This window comes from Oncorhynchus keta, chromosome 18 (genome assembly GCF_023373465.1).
Source record: "Oncorhynchus keta strain PuntledgeMale-10-30-2019 chromosome 18, Oket_V2, whole genome shotgun sequence".
Lineage (NCBI taxonomy): Eukaryota > Metazoa > Chordata > Actinopteri > Salmoniformes > Salmonidae > Oncorhynchus > Oncorhynchus keta.
In genome coordinates, this window is record NC_068438.1 from 28,711,943 (window position 1) to 28,731,891 (window position 19,949).

Below are 19,949 nucleotides of genomic sequence, written 5' to 3' on the forward strand. Positions count from 1 at the left end.
GCCGCCTTTCGTTCCAGTTCTCTACTGCCTGTGACTGGAACGAATTGCAAAAAAATCGCTGAAGTTGGAAACTTTTATTTCCCTCACCAACTCCAAACATCTGCTATCTGAGCAGCTAACCGATCGCTGCAGCTGTACATAGTCTATCGGTAAATAGCCCATCCATTTTTACCTACCTCATCCCCATACTGTTTTTATTTATTTACTTTTCTGCTCTTTTGCACACCAATATCTCTACCTGTACATGACCATCTGATCATTTATCACTCCAGTGTTAATCTGCAAAATTGTAATTATTCGCCTACCTCCTCATGCCTTTTGCACACAATGTATATAGACTCCCCTTTTTCTCTACTGTGTTATTGACTTGTTAATTGTTTACTCCATGTGTAACTCTGTGTTGTCTGTTCACACTGCTATGCTTTATCTTGGCCAGGTCGCAGTTGCAAATGAGAACTTGTTCTCAACTAGCCTACCTGGTTAAATAAAGGTGAAATAAAATAAATTAAATAAAACAATAAACAGATTCGACGAGCAGGTAATATTATAGTGTTAGTTATATGAGTTCGAAGTGGGAGTAGTTAGCTAGTTGCAACTGCAAGCAGTGAATCTTTTGTTGAGGGCTTGTACAGGTAGATAGCTAATTGTATTTATGTCACTGTGAAGTGCATGCTAGACTGCTTTCTAGCTAGGTAGCTATTGATAGTAACTACGTTAGGACAAATATTTTTATATCTGTGTTCGGATGATGTGTACCAAAAGTGCAAGTTACTTTTAGCTACCTAACTAGTAAGCTACCCATGTAGCTAGCTAGCCAACTAAACATGCATTTTAATGTTGCATATATATTGGGTGTTGGTGTAGCTAACTCGGAGTATTTGCACACTTCGTCTAATATTGGCTAATTCTTCCTAGACAATTGGGGAAAAGATGTCCCTATTGTACCAGCTAGGAAGTCCTATAATTTAGCTACCTTGCTAACTGTAAACAAATGAGAGGTGTGACTCCAACATGCACTGATTCAAATGCAAGGTCTGTCACATGTGGGGAAAAAATGAAGAACATACTGGTTGCATGCTGTCAGCCAACATTCATGTTGCTGTCTGAGGAATCTGGATTTTCAACCTGACCATGTTTCTGCTCTGAGGTAACGTTAAACGCTCAATAATAATGTAATGACCTGACTAGATCATAGATGAACAATTGTCCAGACAGAGGCTTGAGTTTGCACATTGACGGTTTATTAAACCAACTTTACACAGGCTACTGTTTGACAGATAACCCACAAGCCAAACGTGACCTTCTCTTGTGAAGTCCAGACGTAAGAGAGAGAGAACAAAAAGCTGAACCTGGTCTTAACTTCCAATGCTCCACCCCCCTGCCCAACCCCCCTCCACGCCACTCCGCCAACCACCAGGATGCCCGGCATCAGAACATTCCAGGCATTCCCGTGATTGGCAGATAGCAGGTTGATTGACATGTCGGACCCCGCGAACACCGGGTACTGGTCAGTACAACACAACCACCTCCTAGCCTAACACATAACACACAGCTGTCTGTGCGGGTCGCTACACAGCCCCCCCACCACAAAGTCCCTCGTCCCCGAGGGAACAAACAAAGTCTCTGAAGCGACCCGGAGGTCTCCTTTGCCTGCGTGGCCGTGATGGTCGCAGAGTGCCCCTCTGGGAACCAGGGGATGAAAGCAGGGATATGGGGGACAAGGAAGCGGGAACGGGTAATACAGTCCGTGGCTCTGGGGAACCACGCGGTGACACAGGGGGGGAGACAGGGGGAGTGGGCTGTCTGGAGCCTTGTCTGCGGCACCTGAGGGTGGGTGCCTGGAGAATGTCATTGCCAGAGAGGGGAATTGTGGGGGTTCCTGGGGTTTGGGGAGAAGAGGCCCCTCTGTATGTGGCTAACCTGTCCCGGTGCAGTGCCACCTTTCTCCCCCTGGGAGGAAGCTGCACCCGGTACACAACCTCCCCTACCCTCTCCAGGACACTGCAGGGTCCCACCCAGTGACTGTCCTACTTGGGGCATCTGCCTTTTTTCCTTAGGGGGCTGTAGACCCAGACCAGCTCCCCAGCCACAAAGTGCCTTCCCCGGGTGTGCACGTCATAGTTCCTTTTCTGCCTCACACCTGCATTCACCAGCTGCTCTCTGGCGAAGGTGTGGGCTGTCTCCAGGCGGTCCTGGAGTCTCCGGGCATACTCCGGCCCCGGAGGAACATGAGGGCTATCCAGGGGCCGACCAAACGCCATCTCCGCAGGGGTGCGGATCTCTCCCCAGCATGAGGAGGGCAGGCGTGCAGGAAGTGGAGTCTTGGACAGCGGAGCGGCATGCCATGAGGACCATAGGCAGGTGCTTGTCCCAGTCATGCTGGTGTTTGGAAGAGACGATGGCCAGCTGCTGTCCAAGCGTTTTGTTGAAGCGCTCCACAAGGCCATCACTTTGAGGATGGAGAGGAGTAGTGCGGGTCTTGTGCATACCCAGCCTCTCACACATGGTGGCGAACACATGGGACTCAAAGTTTCTGCCTTGGTCGCTGTGGATGGACTCTGCAGCTCCAAACCTGCTGAACATCCCCGCTGTCAGGGCGTCGACGATGGTCTCTGCCTCCTGGTCAGGCAGAGCATAGGCCTCGGGCCATTTTGTGAAATAGTCCATGGCCGTGAGCACCCAGCGGTTTCCACTGTCTGTGGTGGGGAACGGCCCAACTACATCCACTCCCACCCTCTCCATGGGAGCCCCCACTGGGAACTGTTGGAGCTGAGCATGAGAGCGGCCTGGGGGCCCTTTCTCGCTGTGCAGTTGTCACAGCGGCGACAAAAGTCCTCCACATCCCTCTTATGCTGCCCCCAGTAGAAGCCCTGACGGAGACGGCGCAGTGTTTTGTGACCCCAAAGTGTCCAGTCCCCACCCCCATGAGTACTCTGGAGCACAGCCTCCCGCAATGCTTTTGGGACCACCACCTGCCACCTCTCCTCTCCCGTAGCTGACTCCTTCCATGCCCGCTGTAGCACGCCATCAGCCAGCCGCAGTCTCTCAAACTTCGACCACAACCCTTTGGTCGCGAGTGAGAGCGCTGTCACCTCTTCCCATGGTGGCCTCACCTGCGCCTCTACCCACTGTAGCACTGGCTGTAGGTCTGTGTCCCGTCCCTGCTGCTGCCGCCATTCAGCCACGTCGACAGTCTGCAGCTCACAGCAGACAGGCCCGCTCGCCCGACACACTGTGGCACAGACACCCTCCTCTGCCCGCAGCTCTCTCTCCCGTCCCTCTCTCCGTTCACAGTGGCGGCAGCCGTCTGCAGTACAGGGCCGACGGGACATGGCGTCGGCGTTGGAGTGGCGTGCCCCTGCCCTGTGCACCACCGTGAAGTCATACGGCTGAAGCTCCTCCAACCAGCGTGCCACCTGCCCCTCTGGCTCTCTGAAAGACATGAGCCACTGGAGAGCAGAGTGGTCAGTCCTTACAGTAAAGGGCAGACCACCCAGGTAGTACTTGAAGTGTTTGACGGAAGCCACAACAGCCAAGAGCTCCCGCCGGGTGACACAGTAGCGGCGCTCATGTTTGTCAAATGTTTTGCTGAAGTACGCCACCACTCTCTCCCCCTCTGGCCCCACCTGGGCCAGCACCCCACCCATGCCCACATTGCTCGCGTCTGTGTCCAGGATAAAGGGCAAGGTGAGGTCAGGGGGCGAGCACGGGGCCTCGATCAGTGCACGTTTGAGGGTGTTGAACGCCTCCTCACACTCCACTGTCCAAGTGAAAGCCTTGTCCTTCGGCAGCAGGCGGTTCAGTGGAGCAGCAACGCTTGAGAAGCCCCGTACAAACCTCCTGTAGTACGAGGCCAGGCCCAGGAAGCTCTTCAGCTGACGCTGGTCGGTGGGGGTGGGCCAGTCTCTGACAGCCCCTACCTTGTCCTCCATGGTGCTGATCCCCTCCTTCCCCACTCGGTGGCCCAAGAAGGACACCTCTCTCCTCATGAAGTGGCACTTCTCGGGGTGGAGCTTCAGACCTGCGGCAGCCACCCTCTCCAGCACACGCCGTAGTGCCCCCAGGGCTGACTGGAAGGAGCTGCCATGGGCCAGGATGTCATCGAGGTATACCAGACACTGCTGTCGGGGGATGCCATCCAGCACCCTGTCCATCAAACGCTCAAAAGTAGCTGGAGCGTTGCACAGGCCAAAGCACAGGACCTTGAACTGCCAGTGTCCTCTGTTAGTGGAGAACGCAGTTTTGGCTCTGGCCTCTGGGGAGAGGGGCACCTGCCAGTAGCCACTGCGGAGGTCTAGTGAGGAGAATCAGGAGGACCCCCTAACCAGGTCCAGCGACTCATCGATACGTGGTATGGGGTATGAGTCCTTCCTGGTTACCTCATTCAGCCGCCTGTAGTCCGCACAGAACCTCAGCTTGCCCCCCTTCTTCGGAACCATGACGACTGGCGCCGCACAGGGGCTGTCTGAGGGCTCAATGAAGTCTGCCCGCTGCATCTCCAACACAGCCTTGTCTGCCGCCTCCTGGCGTGCCAGCGGGAAACGGCGGGGACGCATCTTGATGGGTCGAGCATCACCTGTGTCGATCTCATGCTGCACCAGATGAGTCTGACCCACCTCTTCCTCACTCAACGCAAAGCTGTCTCTGAATTCAAACAGCAACCGCCACAACCATTCCTGCTGCTCGGGGTCAAGACCAACACAGTTCCTCCCCCATATCTCCCTCACTGCAGACAGTGTCCTCTCCTCTCCCATCTGGGGTAGCTGGGCTGGGGGGGTGTGGCCCGGGCTCACAGAGGGCTGTGTCATGGAGGTAGCTGGGGGAATGTAACACACCGCCGTAGGTGACAGGGGGACTGGGGAAAAGTCACACAGAGCTGTGGGGGAGGGGGCGCAGCCATGAGTCTCTGCTGCTTTAACTGTTGGAGTAAAGGGTTTGTTGGGTTGAGTGAATGTGACATTAGGGGGGGCCATGGTGACTTCCGTCCCTCCCTGGAAGCTCAGTGTGCCCCTATTTAGGTCTAACTGGCAGCCTGTGCTCCTAAGAAAGTCCAACCCCAGGATACAAGGGTCCTGCACAGCCGCCACCCACACAGGATGACGCACAGTCCTGCCCCCTACTGTCAGAGTCATTATTCCCTTCCCTTTCATGGGTGCCAGCTCACCTGTGACTGTGCGGAGCTGCACAGTTGTAGGCTCACACTGAGTCCAACCTGGCACAATATCTGGCCTCACCAGGGTTACTGTGGACCCAGTGTCCACCAGGGCGGAGCAGGGCACCCCCTCCACAGTGACAGGGACATGACAAAAGTCCCCAACACAGGTCCGGCCCACCACAACAACAGGCTCCATCCGCTTGCCCTCGTCTGCTTCTGGGGAAGTGGAGCCTTGCTTCCCCGTCTGTGCCGGTGGGCTCCTCCTGAAGATGATGGTGGTTGGGATAGAAAGCCAGGGGTCCGCACTACCCGGTCTATGCGGACCCCGAGCCGTTTCCCTGAGCTCTGGGGGACATGGGGCAATCTCGGCGCAGATGGCCTGGCTGGCCACAACCCCAGCAGACCCTGGGACCAGGGCGTGTGTTTCGTTCCGCCTGTAGCGACACAGCACGAATGAGTTTTGTAATTTCGGCCACCCAAGCAGGCTTTTCCGGCTCCGGCTGCTCTGCCCCCCAGCTCGCACAGAGGGTGTGTGTCCCTGCACCCCCACCAAAGCCCCAGCTGAAGCCCCAGCCCACACCAGCTCCCTCTCCAAAGCCATCTCCAAGGCTGTCTGCAATGACTCAGGATGAGCCAGCTGGGTCTGTATGCGCAGCTCCGTAGGAGAGAGCGCCTGTATGAACTGGTCCCGTGCTAGCTCGCTCTGCACGGAGGGGGGCATGTGAGCATATGCCCGCCGAGAGAGGCTCTCAATGTCATTAGCTAGCACCCGTAGAGGCTCTCCAGGCTGCCTGCGTCTATTACTCAGTTCGGAGCGCAGTAGCCCGGGCTGTACACACTGTCCATAGCGCCTCCTCAGTGCTCCCACTAAAGCACCATAATCATGCCTGTCCTCTGGGCTAATCCATATCAAACAGGCCAGAGCTTCATCCGTGAGGCATAAAGCCAACTGCAGTGCCCTTTCCTCATCCGACCACCCCCTAAAATGAGCTAACAGTTCAAACTGAGCATGAAAAGCTTCCCAATCCGCCTTACCGGAATACTTCGGGGTCTTAACGGATACGGACGCAGCCGGGAACTGGGCGCCGCCATGTTTGTTTACATCCTGAGCCCCAGATTCCTCGTCACGCCGCGTCGACGTCACCACTTCGGTCCGCCCACCAGAATCCGCGCGAAATACAGTCGACGAAGCACTCATGCCCGCTTCAGCCGCCATCGCTCTAACGTCCTCCCTCAAGCGGCCTCTGCGCTCCGACGCCCTGGCGATCTCCTCAGACAGAGCCCCCGACGTCCATTCACACGCACCTCCTTGGCCATAATCGTCCCCTACCTCCACCTTCACTTTCGGATTCCCTCGAAGCATTTTCAATCCCCGTTCTCACCTACGGTAGCTAGCCACATAAGTCAGCTAGCTAGCTGGCTAACTTGTATCAACGTTTTTACTTCTGACACCAATGTAATGACCTGACTAGATCATAAATGAACAATTGTCCAGACAGAGGCTTGAGTTTGCGCATTGACGGTTTATTAAACCAACTTTACACAGGCTACTGTTTGGGCCGTAGCACACGCCAAATAGATGACAGATAACCCACAAGCCAAACGTGACCTTCTCTTGTGAAGTCCAGACGTAAGAGAGAGAGAACAAAAGCTGAACCTGGTCTTAACTTCCAATGCTCCACCCCCTGCCCAACCCCCTCCACGCCACTCCGCCAACCACCAGGATGCCCGGCATCAGAACATTCCAGGCATTCCCGTGATTGGCAGATAGCAGGTTGATTGACATGTCGGACCCCGCGAACACCGGGTACTGGTCAGTACAACACAACCACCTCCTAGCCTAACACATAACACACAGCTGTCTGTGCAGGTCGCTACAATAAGATCAAAAACAACATGGATCCGTACAAATTGACAGACATCCGTTTTTTGTTAAATATCTACTTACATAATTACCACATCCTTAAATTATGATATACATAGTGTGAGTTTGTCTCAATCCAATATTTGAGCGTGTTTAGGTGTTTGTGGTCACCACAGCAGCAGTCTACAAGGCTCGCCCAACTACAAGTTTCTGGCAGTTAAGTTTTTCTTATTACCCAGAGTTGGATGAATTCGTGGATACAATTTTTTAGATCTCTGCATGCAGTGTGTATGAAGTTAAGAGGTAATGATGATAGCCAATGCTGACTAGCATTTGTACAATGACTGAAGACTACAGGTACACCGAATTAAATTTTATTGGTCACATACACATGGTTAGCAGATGTTAATGCGAGTGTAGCGAAATGCTTCTGGTTCTGACAGTGCAGTAATATCTAACAATTCCCCAACAACTACCTAATGCACACACATCTAAAGGGGTGAATGAGAATATGTACATATAAGTATATGGATGAGCGATGGCCGTGCGGCATAGGCAAGGTGCAGTAGATGGTATAAAATACCGTATGTACATGTGACGTGAGCAATGCAAGATATGTAAACATCATTAGAGTAAAATTATTTTAAGTGACTAGTGATCCATTTATTAAAGTATCCAGTGATTGCGTCTCAGTGTAGGCAGCAGCCTCTCTGAGTTAGTGATGGCTATTTAACAGTCTGATGGCCTTGAGATAGAAGCTGGTTTTCAATCTCTCTGTCCCAGCTTTAAATCACCTGTACTGACCTCGCCTTTTGGATGATAGCGGTGTGAACAGGCAGTGGCATATACTACTGTACAGTACTGCTACAGTATCCTTTTAAGGGTGCCAAAGATTCCACTAATGAACTTGAGGTTGAATGTGTGAAACATTGGGTTATGTAGTCTAGCCAGTCCATCAATAGTTTTTACACTGTCTGTTGCCCCTAACTATATCTCATCAGAAGTCATTATCAGTCAACATTATCAAATTGTAAGATCAACATTTTAAAATGCTCCAGCTGACTTGATGGAGAGTTTGTTGTTGCTTGAGAGCTGGTATGTCTGTAAATCAGCTCTGGGTCTCAATTTTATCCAAACTAAGCTTTGTCTGTTTTGGTTGTCAAAGACCACCTCCAAAGGGACTGAAACAAATGGTTCTTGCTGCAGTGCAAGCAGTGCTGCCAGAAACTCGTCACCTTCTTTAAACTCCTTTGTGTGAAAGCTGTTCTACAAATAAACTTGAAAAGGGTTTGCGCTATGCAGTGGTTTGTATTTAACCTAAACGTGCTTAAGTGCCATGGCACACTGTGCAACTGCCCTCAACTCCAGTACAGACTTTTGAAATGGAATATCAGCACTTTTTGTGCAGTTTGGGTAGGATCTGGGCCTCGGGTTTCAGAGGCTACGGAGGGATTCTGTAGCACAGAGTGGTGATTGTACTCAGATGGTGATTGTACTCTGGCTTAGCAGCTCTGCTCGGATTATTACAGTTTGATGAAAGTGTAATAAGGGATTACATCCGCCTCGTGTTGTTAAGACCATTTAGAAGCCTCTAAGTCATAGGATTGCATGTGTTGGCTTTATCAGGGTGGATTTCATAGTAAGAATCATAGTTTCTGTGTGAACCTTGCTTATTTTGCCCAAAAAACCTACCCAGTGTCCAGAAACAATGAAAGTATTCTGAACAATAAGTCTAAATCACAGTTGTATGCAACTTCAGAATCCTGCATTACAACCAAAAAATGTATGTCAAAAAGCTACCACAGCGAGGAAGAGAGAGGTTGGTGGATGCCAATGTGATGTACGAGATTAATGAGAAATAATAATCTCAACCTAGTAGTATTAGTCATCACAGCATCAGCCCAGAAAGATATGAAGCAGGGATTGGACTGTGGGCTGAGGTTCAGAAGCCTGACTATTCTCCTACCCCTATCTTGGGACTTTCATTCCCAGGCCAAAGTTTCTCCCTGAGGGGCCCCAGTGGTAGACAGGATCCAGCTAGTAAGCAGTCCCAGGCCATGAGGCTCTTCCTTAGAATGGATGCATGTCTGAACCTAACTGTTTCCTCAACCATGATTAGGCCTACAACAGTGTAGTCTCTATTTACCATGCTCCCAAGCCTTGTTCATCACTGGGCTGTTGGAGAAGTCTGGAAGTGGAAATCGAGGCTAACAACATCCTGGCTCTGTTGCCCCACGACTATGTCGGGGCCTGAAGGAGAGCCAGAGCCACATCAAGGAGGAGTGCTCCATTCAGAAAAGCTCACTTGTCAACTGTGCTGCTGCTTATGGCTCATTGACATTCCAAGCTTGATGTGCTCTGCATACAAGATCCCAGATGTGTTTGTTTTTGTCCCGTGTAAATATTCATTTATTTTTTGAATACATTGAAATAATTGAATCTCTTTTTTTCCATTTTCAAATTAAATATACCTTCCTGCAACCCGCCTCACTCAATGTGGTACGGATCTGCTATTTTTTTTAAACCTTATAACTAGAATGGCCGATTTAATTAGGGCCGATTTCAAGTTTTCATAACAATCCGAAATCGGTATTTTTGGGCGCCAATTTGATTTTTAATGAAACATTTTATACCTTTATTTAACTAGGGAAGTCAGTTAAGAACACATTCTTATTTTCAATGACGGCGTAGGAACGGTTGGTTAATTGTCTTGTTCAGGGGCAGAACGACAGATTTTCACCTTGTCAGCACGGGGATCCAATCTTGCAACCTTACGGTTAACTAGTCCTACGCTCTAACCACCTGCCTCTCGTTGCACTCCACAACTGCAGTAGAAGCCAAGGTAAGTCGCTAGCTAGCATTAAACTTATCTTATAAAAAACAATAAATCATAATCACGCTGGGGGATGATTTTACAAAAGCGCATTTGCGAAAATGCACAATCGTTGACGACTGTGCCTAACCATAAACACGATGCCTTTCTTAAAATCAATACACAGAAGTATATATTTTTAAACCTGCATATTTAGCTAAAAGAAATCCAGGTTCGCAGGCAATATTAACCAGGTGAAATTGTGTCACTTCTCTTGTGTTCATTGCACGCAGAGTCAGGGTATATGCAACAGTTTGGGCAACCTGGCTCATTGCGAACTAATTTGCCAGAATTGTACGTAATTATGACATAACATTGAAGGTTGTGCAATGTAACAAGAATATTTAGACGTATGGATGGATGCCACCCGTTAGATAAAATACGGAACCGTTCCGTATTTCACTGAAAGAATAAACGTCTTGTTTTCGAGATGATAGTTTCCGGAATCGACCATATTAATGACCTAAGGCTCGTATTTCTGTGTGTTATTATGTTATAATTAAGTCTATGATTTGATAGAGCAGTCTGACTGAGCAATGGTAGGTAGCAGCAGGCTCGTAAGCATTCATTCAAACAGCACTTTCGTGCGTTTTGCCAGCAGCTCTTCGCAAGCACAGCGCTGTTTCTGACTTCAAGCCTATCAGCCTAATGGCTGGTGTAACCGAGGTGAAATTGCTAGCTAGTTAGCGGGGTGCGCGCTAATAGTGTTTCAAAAGTCACTCGCTCTGAGACTTGGAGTAGTTATTCCCCTTGCTCTGCAAGGGCCGTGGCTTTTGTGGACCGATGGGTAACGCTGCTTCGAGTGTGGCTGTTGTCAATGTGTTCCTGGTTCGAGCCCAGGTAGGGGAGAGGAACGGAAGCTATACTGTTACACTGGCAATACTATAGTGCCTATAAAAACATCAAATAGTCAAAGGTATATGAAATACAAATGGTATAGAGAGAAATAGTCCAATAAATACTATATTAACTTCAACCTAAAACCTCTTACCTTGGAATATTGAAGACTCATGTTAAAAGGAACCACCAGCTTTCATATGTTCTCATGTTCTGAGCAAGGAACTTAAACGTTAGCTTTTTTTACATGGCACATATTGCACTTTTACTTCTCCAACACTTTGTTTTTGCATTATTTAAACCAAATTGAACATGTTTCATTATTTATTTGAGGCTAAATTGATTTTTATTGATGTATTATATTAAGTTAATATAAGTGTTCATTCAGTATTGTTGTAATTGTCTGATTTAATCGGTATCGGCGTTGAAAAATCATAATTGGTCGACCTCTACTTATAACTGGAACCTCCATCAGAGCTAGTTAGCTACGAGCTATTTAGTCATTGTTAGCCACTGCTAGCGGTCTTTACCTATAGCTCAGACACCAGCCACTTTAGCCCATATAATACCTGCCAGTTTGCACAGCGTGATATCAGCCCTGAGCATATTGGACTGCTTTTTTTCCCTCCACGATATCACCGGAATCCTGCCGCAAGCTCTGGACCATTACACTGGATCATTGCAGCTAGCTAGCTGCTACCGAGTAACTATTGTCCAAAAGCATGCACCAGTTAGCCTCGAGCTAGGTCCATCTCCCGGCTAGTAAACGAAGTACACCAACTACAATACCTCTCTTGCCAATTGGCCTGGACCCTTTGTCGACACGGAGCCCCGCCGATCCATCACGACTTGTCCCGTCAGTAGAGGTAGTCATCTTAAATAAGCATGCCCCTTTCAAATTTAGAACTAATGACAGCTATAGCCATTAGTTCACTCCAGACTTGACTGCCCTTGACCAGCACAAAAACATCCTGTGGCGTCCTGCACTGGCATCGGATAGTCTGCGCGATATGCAACTTTTCAGGGAAATCAGGAACCAAAATACTCACACAGTTGGTTAGTTAGGCTAGTTCCAAAAAGTTTTGGGACACTGTAAAGTCCATGGAGAATAAGAGCACCTCCTCCCAGTTGCCCACTGCACTGAGGCTAGGAAACACTGTCACCACTGATAAATCCACGATAATCGAGAATTTCAATAAGCATTTCTCTACGGCTGGCCATACTTTCCACCTGGCTACCCTAGCCAACAGCTCTGCACCCCCCGCAGGAACTGGCCCAAACCCCTCGCTTCTCCTTCACCCAAATCCAGACAGCTGATGTTCTGAAAGAGCTGCAAAATAGCTCGTAGCTAACTAGCTCTGATGGAGGTTCCAGTTATAAGTAGAGGTCGACCAATTATGATATTTTTCCCCCTACAAATCAGCTGGGCTGGACAATCTGGACCCTTTATTCCGAAAAGTATCCGCCGCCAACCTCAAACTTCAACCTCTTTCGTATCATCTGAGATTCCTCAATATTGGAAAGTGACTGCTGTCATCCCCCTCTTCAAAGGGGAAGACACTCTAGACCCAAACTGTTATAGACCTATATCCATGCCTTTCTAAAGTCTTCGAAAGCCAAGTGACCAAACAGATCACCAACCATTTCGAATCCCACCGTACCTTCTCCGCTATGCAATCCGGTTTCTGAGCTGGTCGAGAGCGTGGCTGAGGTGCACCCAACGTCCTAAACGGTATCATAACCGCCATCAATAAGAGACAATACTGTGCAGCCGTCTTCATCGACCTGGCCAAGGCTTTCGACTCTGTCAATCACCGTATTCTTATCGGCAGATTCAATAGCCTTGGTTTCTCAAATGACCGCCTTGCCTGTTTCGCCAACTACTTCTCAGAGTTCAGTGTGTCAAATCGGAGGGCCCGTTGTCCGGAACTCTGGCAGTCTCTATGGGGGTGCCACAGGGTTACAGCCTCTACAAGGCTGTCCTCTTTTCCCTCTCTTCCACCCCCTCTTCTTTCCCTCCTTTCTCCTGAGAAACTGGTAGAATTATATCTCTGCATGTCATGTTTGACTGGACGAACTTGTTCTATGGCAGTGTCTGAGAGTCCTTATCCATTGTGTTCTCCCTCAGGTTGCAGGAGCTGACAGTCTGCTCAGAAGACACTGTGGATGTGCACGATATAGAGCTCATGCAGTACATCAACGTGGACTGCTCCAAACTTAAAAGACTGCTCCAAGGTAGCTACACACTCACTCAATTCCTTGTTTGTCATACTCGTTTTTAAATAGTTTTTTGCTAATACTCTATTACTTTTTACTACATCCTCTCAGAAACGGTATTAAAATTCAAAGCCCTGAAGAAACCTGCCCAACTTGCCGTCATTAACAGTTTGGAAAAGGTTTGTGCACCAATATATCTATATTCAGTGCTGCTGTTTTGTGTTTATGAAGTTGGTGTATTATTATATACTACATGGCCAAAGGTATGTGGACACCCCTTCAAATGAGTGGTTTGGCTATTTCAGCCACACCAGTTGCTGACCGGTGAGCCGTGAAGTGATGGGCCACAAGCTCACAGAATGGGACCACTGAGTGCTGAAGTGCGTAGTGTACTTGCCTGTTTTTGGTTGCAATACTCACTACCGAGTTCCAAACTGCCTCTGGAAGCAACATCAGCACAAAAACTGATGTTGGGCCGAGCAGACGCACACAAGCCTAAGATCACCATGCACAATGGCAAACGTCGGCTGAAGTGGTGTAAAGCTCATCACCATTGGACTCTGGAGCAGTGGAAACGTGTTCTCTGGAGTGATGAATCACGGTTCACTATCTGGCAGTCCGACTGACAAATCTGCATGTGGATGCCAGGAAAATGCTACCTGCCCCAATGCGTAGTGTCAAGTGTACAGTTTGGTGGAGGAGGAACAATGGTCTGTGGCTGTTTTTCATGGTTCAGGCTAGGCCCCTTAGTTCCAGTGAAGGGAAATCTAAACTCTACAGCTTACAATGACATTCTAGGCGATTCTGTGCCTACAACTTTGTGGCAACAGTTTGGAGATGGCCCTTTCCTGTTTCAGCATGACAATGCCCCCATGCACAAAGCAAGGTCCATACAGAAATGGTTTGTTGAGACCGGTGTGGTAGATCTTGACTGGCCTGCACAGAGCCCTGACCTCAACCCCATCGAACACCTTTGGGATGAATTGGAACGCCGACTGCGCGCCAGGCCTAATCGCACAACATCAGTGCCCAACCTCACTAATGCTCTTGCAGCTGAATGGAATCAAGTTTCCGCAGCAGTGTTTGAACATCTAGTGGAAAGCCTTCCCAGTAGAGTGGAGGCTGTTATTGTAGCAAAGGGGGACCAACTCCTTATTAATGCCCATGATTTTAGAATGGGATGTTTGACGACCAGGTGTCCACATACCATTGAACATGTAGTGTATTATTCATGGTATTCACTACTGCCACCTCTTGGCTGCTGGTGAAATGTTTAAAATACAATTTTCCACTTTGAGGACATCACAGGTTGCAGGTTTCCATTGATGCAGGTTTCCATTGATGCAGGTTTCCATTGATGCAGGTTTCCATTGATGCAGGTTTATTGGAAAAAACATTGAAATGTGTAATGAAATGGCAGCTATAGGAAAAATGCTCTAAAGATTGACACCATTTTTTAAACTTTCTTTATTGCTACAAATGATGATAGAAGCAATGTTTTTCAAATAAATGTTGATTGCCGAATAGTGTTGACGGTACGCAGAGCACTATGCAAGTTTTACTATCCCATTATTTCAGATCAACTGCAGTGCAAGGTTCACCATGACAATAAATTGGCACATAGAAATTATTAGACTATGGCAGATTAGTAAATTCTTGCGCTCTATCCATGCTGGCCTTTGTGGGCTACCTGAGACAGATGGCTGGGAGGGAATCCAGGCTGTCGCCATTTTATTCATGTGCAATTTGCCTAAATGGATAATGGAAACACTTCAACTCCTTCATGTTTATTCAACACTAGGTTTTTGTGAAAACGTCTTCAGTTTGATATGCCTATGGCTACCCCTTAGACTTTTATAGTGCAACTTTTGTGCTAGTGCTACCGCTATGGAGCTATGACCATTTTGCTAATACCTATCCAATCCTTTCAGACCTTCACAAAGCCCCTTGCGTAAGGGTTAATTGGGAAATTGGTTCATTTGGAATATTGTAGACGGTCACATACAGACACTTATCTATCCCATCAGGCCCTGCTCTTCAACCCCACCAAGTCCTTCTCTCGCGGGGCAGGCAGCCAGAACGCAGACGTGGACCTCATGATCGACTGCTTCGTCTCCTGTTTCCGTATCAACCCTCACAACAATCAGCACTTTAAGGTCAGTCAGTCTGCTCAGCGCATTGGCAGAAAATGTGCAGACCATGTCTGAATGATACCTCGGTGTCAAGCGGCTTTTTGACGAAACATTAATAAAGACAATCTCTTCAGGTCTGTTTGGCCTCCGCCTCCCCCTCTACCTTTCACTTTGTCCTGGTCAACTCCCTGCACAGAATCATCACCAATGTAAGTTTGTACCGTCTCCACTACTACTTCCTACCAAGTTCAGTCGAAGTACATTTGATACGACCGTGCTGTTCTCATTGGCCTTTCCCACAGCAGTGCAATATTAATGATCTTCAATCAATCAATCAAATTTTATTTATATAGCCCTTCGTACATCAGCTGATATCTCAGAGTGATGTACAGAAACCCAGCCTAAAACCCCAAACAGCAAGCAATGCATGTGTAGAAGCTTGTATACTGTTGTTCAGGTTAGTTATCATTGTTTTAGTTCACAATGGAGCCCCTAGATCCACTCTGCATACCCCTGTTACCTCCTTTGTCCCACCCCCCACACATGCGGTGACCTCACCCATTACAACCAGCATGTCCAGAGATACAACCTCTCTCATCATCACCCAGTGCCTGGGCTTACCTCCGCTGTACCCGCACCCCACCATACCCCTGTCTGCGCATTATGCCCTGAATATATTCTACCATGCCCAGAAACCTGCTCCTCTTATCCTCTGCCCCCAACGCTCTAGGCGACCAGTTTTGATAGCCTTTAGCCGCACCCTCATACTACTCCTTCTCTGTTCCGCGGGTGATGTGGAGGTAAACCCAGGCCCTGCATGCCCCCAGGTACCCTCATTTGTTGACTTCTGTGATCGAAAAAGGCTTGGTTTTATGCATGTCAACATCAGAAGCCTCCTCCCTAAGTTTGTTTTACTCACTGCTTTAGCACACTCTGCTAACCCTGATGTCCTTGCCGTGTCTGAATCCTGGCTCAGGAAGGCCACCAAAAATTCAGAGATTTCCATACCCAACTATAACATCTTCCGTCAAGATAGAACTGCCAAAGGGGCGGAGTCGCAGTCTACTGCAGAGATAGCCTGCAAAGTAATGTCATACTTTCCAGGTCCATACCCAAACAGTTTGAACTACTAATTTTGAAAATTACTCTCTCCAGAAACAAGTCTATCACTGTTGCCGCCTGCTACCGACCCCCGTCAGCTCCCAGCTGCGCCCTGGACACCATTTGTGAATTGATCGCCCCTCATCTAGCTTCAGAGTTTGTTCTGTTAGGTGACCTAAACTGGGATATGCTTAACACCCCGGCAGTCCTACAATCTAAGCTAGATGCCCTCAATCTCACTCAAATCATCAAGGAACCCACCAGGTACAACCCTAACTCTGTAAACAAGGGCACCCTCATAGACGTCATCCTGACCAACTGGCCCTCCAAATATACCTCCGCTGTCTTCAACCAGGATCTCAGCGATCACTGCCTCATCGCCTGTATCCGCCACGGAGCCGCAGTCAAACGACCACCCCTCATCACTGTCAAACGCTCCCTAAAACACTTCTGTGAGCAGGCCTTTCTAATCGACCTGGCCCGTGTATCCTGGAAGGACATTGACCTCATCCCGTCAGTTGAGGATGCCTGGTCATTCTTTAAAAGTAACTTCCTCACCATTTTAGATAAGCATGCTCCGTTCAAAAAATGCAGAACCAAGAACAGATACAGCCCTTGGTTCACTCCAGACCTGACTGCCCTCGACCAGCACAAAAACATCCTGTGGCGGACTGCAATAGCATCGAATAGCCCCGTGATATGCAACTGTTCAGGGAAGTCAGGAACCAATACACGCAGTCAGTCAGGAAAGCTAAGGCCAGCTTCTTCAGGCAGAAGTTTGCATCCTGTAACTCCAACTCCAAAAGTTCTGGGACACTGTGAAGTCCATGGAGAACAAGAGCACCTCCTCCCAGCTGCCCACTGCACTGAGGCTAGGAAACACGGTCTCCACCGATAAATCCATGATTATCGAAAACTTCAATAAGCACTTCTCAACGGCTGGCCATGCCTTCCGCCTGGCTACTCCAACCTCGGCCAACAGCTCCGCCCCCGTAGTTCCTCACCCAAGCCTCTCCAGGTTCTCCTTTACCCAAATCCAGATAGCAGATGTTCTGAAAGAGCTGCAAAACCTGGACCCGTACAAATCAGCTGGGCTTGATAATCTGGACCCGCTATTTCTGAAACTATCTGCCGCCATTGTCGCAACCCCTATTACCAGCCTGTTCAACCTCTCTTTCATATCGTCTGAGATCCCCAAGGATTGGAAAGCTGCCGCAGTCATCCCCCTCTTCAAAGGGGAGACACCCTGGACCCAAACTGCTATAGACCTATATCCATCCTGCCCTGCCTATCTAAGGTCTTCGAAAGCCAAGTCAACAAACAGGTCACTGACCATCTCGAATCCCACCGTACCTTCTCCGCTGTGCAATCTGGTTTCCGAGCCGGTCACGGGTGCACCTCAGCCACACTCAAGGTACTAAATGATATCATAACCGCCATCGATAAAAGACAGTACTGTGCAGCCGTCTTCATCGACCTCGCCAAGGCTTTCGACTCTGTCAATCACCAAATTCTTATCGGCAGACTCAACAGCCTCGGTTTTTCGGATGACTGCCTTGCCTGGTTCACCAATTACTTTGCAGACAGAGTTCAGTGTGTCAAATCGGAGGGCATGCTGTCCGGTCCTCTGGCAGTCTCTATGGGGTGCCACAGGGTTCAATTCTCGGGCCGACTCTTTTCTCTGTATATATCAATGATGTTGCTCTTGCTGCGGGCGATTCCCTGATCCACCTCTACGCAGACGACACCATTCTATATACTTTCGGCCCGTCATTGGACACTGTGCTATCCAACCTCCAAACGAGCTTCAATGCCATACAGCACTCCTTCCGTGGCCTCCAACTGCTCCTAAACGCGAGTAAAACCAAATGCATGCTTTTCAACCGATCACTGCCTGCACCCGCATGCCCGACTAGCATCACCACCCTGGATGGTTCCAACCTTGAATATGTGGACATCTATAAGTACCTAGGTGTCTGGCTAGACTGCAAACTCTCCTTCCAGACTCACATCAAACATCTCCAATCAAAAATCAAATCCAGAGTCGGCTTTCTATTCCGCAACAAAGCCTCCTTCACTCACGCTGCCAAGCTTACCCTAGTAAAACTGACTATCCTACCGATCCTCGACTTCGGCGATGTCATCTACAAAATGGCTTCTAACACTCTACTCAGCAAACTGGATGCAGTCTATCACAGTGCCATCCGTTTTGTCACTAAAGCACCTTATACCACCCACCACTGCGACTTGTATGCTCTAGTCGGCTGGCCCTCACTACATATTCGTCGCCAGACCCACTGGCTCCAGGTCATCTACAAGTCCATGCTAGGTAAAGCTCCGCCTTATCTCAGTTCACTGGTCACGATGGCAACACCCATCCGTAGCACGCGCTCCAGCAGGTGTATCTCACTGATCATCCCTAAAGCCAACACCTCATTTGGCCGCCTTTCGTTCCAGTACTCTGCTGCCTGTGACTGGAACAATTGCAAAAATCGCTGAAGTTGGAGACTTTTATCTCCCTCACCAACTTCAAACATCAGCTATCCGAGCAGCTAACCGATCGCTGCAGCTGTACATAGTCTATTGGTAAATAGCTCACCCTTTTTCACCTACCTCATTCCCATACTGTTTTTATACTGTTTTTATTTATTTACTTTTCTGCTCTTTTGCACACCAATATCTCTACCTGTACATGCCCATCTGATCATTTATCACCAGTGTTAATCTGCAAAATTGTATTATTCGCCTACCTCCTCATGCCTTTTGCACACATTGTATATAGACTGCCCATTTTTTTCTACTGTGTTATTGACTTGCTAAATTGTTTACTCCATGTGTAACTCTGTGTTGTCTGTTCACACTGCTATGCTTTATCTTGGCCAGGTCGCAGTTGCAAATGAGAACTTGTTCTCAACTAGCCTACCTGGTTAAATAAAGGTGAAATAAATAAATAAAAAAGCACGGTGGCTAGGAAAAACTCCCTAGAAAGGCCAAAACCTAGGAAGAAACCGAGAGAGGAACCAGGCAATGTGGGGTGGCCAGTCCTCTTCTGGCTGTGCCGGGTGGAGATTATAACAGAACATGGCCAAGATGTTCAAATGTTCATAAATGACCAGCATGGTCGAATAATAACAAGGCAGAACAGTTGAAACTGGAGCAGCAGCACAGTCAGGTGGACTGGGGACAGCAAGGAGTCATCATGTCAGGTCGTCCTGGGGCACGGTCCTTGGGCTCAGGTCCTCCGAGAGAGAGAAAGAAAGAGAATTAGAGAGAGCATATGTGGGGTGGCCAGTCCTCTTCTGGCTGTGCCGGGTGGAGATTATAACAGAACATGGCCAAGATGTTCAAATGTTCATAAATGACCAGCATGGTCAAATAATAGTAAGGCAGAACAGTTGAAACTGGAGCAGCAGCATGGCCAGGTGGACTGGGGACAGCAAGGAGCCATCATGTCAGGTAGTCCTGGGGCATGGTCCTAGGGCTCAGGTCCTCCGAGAGAGAGAGAAAGAAAGAAGGAGAGAATTAGAGAACGCACACTTAGATTCACACAGGACACCGAATAGGACAGGAGAAGTACTCCAGATATAACAAACTGACCCTAGCCCCCCCGACACAAACTACTGCAGCATAAATACTGGCTATCCTCTTCATCCTTTAGTCTGATCTGGACTGGTGGCCTAAGATTGATGCAGTGTCCTGCTACTCTGGAGAGCTGCGACTAATGTTCTCAGACACTCTGAGCCGAGTGATGCAAGGCCTTCACACACATGC

General features: G+C 48.7%; 1 protein-coding gene across 5 annotated transcripts in view; it reads left to right on the forward strand.

Moving 5' to 3' along the window:
- Positions 1–19,949, forward strand: part of LOC127908713 (neurofibromin-like) — a 70,964-nt gene that overhangs the window by 24,400 nt on the left and 26,615 nt on the right. For 3 of the 5 annotated variants that reach the window (XM_052467846.1, XM_052467841.1, XM_052467845.1), the window contains exons 1-3: positions 13,051–13,124; positions 14,973–15,101; positions 15,212–15,286. The gene's annotated coding sequence lies outside the window, so the exon portion shown is untranslated. Of the gene's footprint in view, positions 1–13,050; positions 13,125–14,972; positions 15,102–15,211; positions 15,287–19,949 lie in introns of those variants that run through there. The other 2 variants (XM_052467843.1, XM_052467842.1) reach the window with 2 other exon arrangements.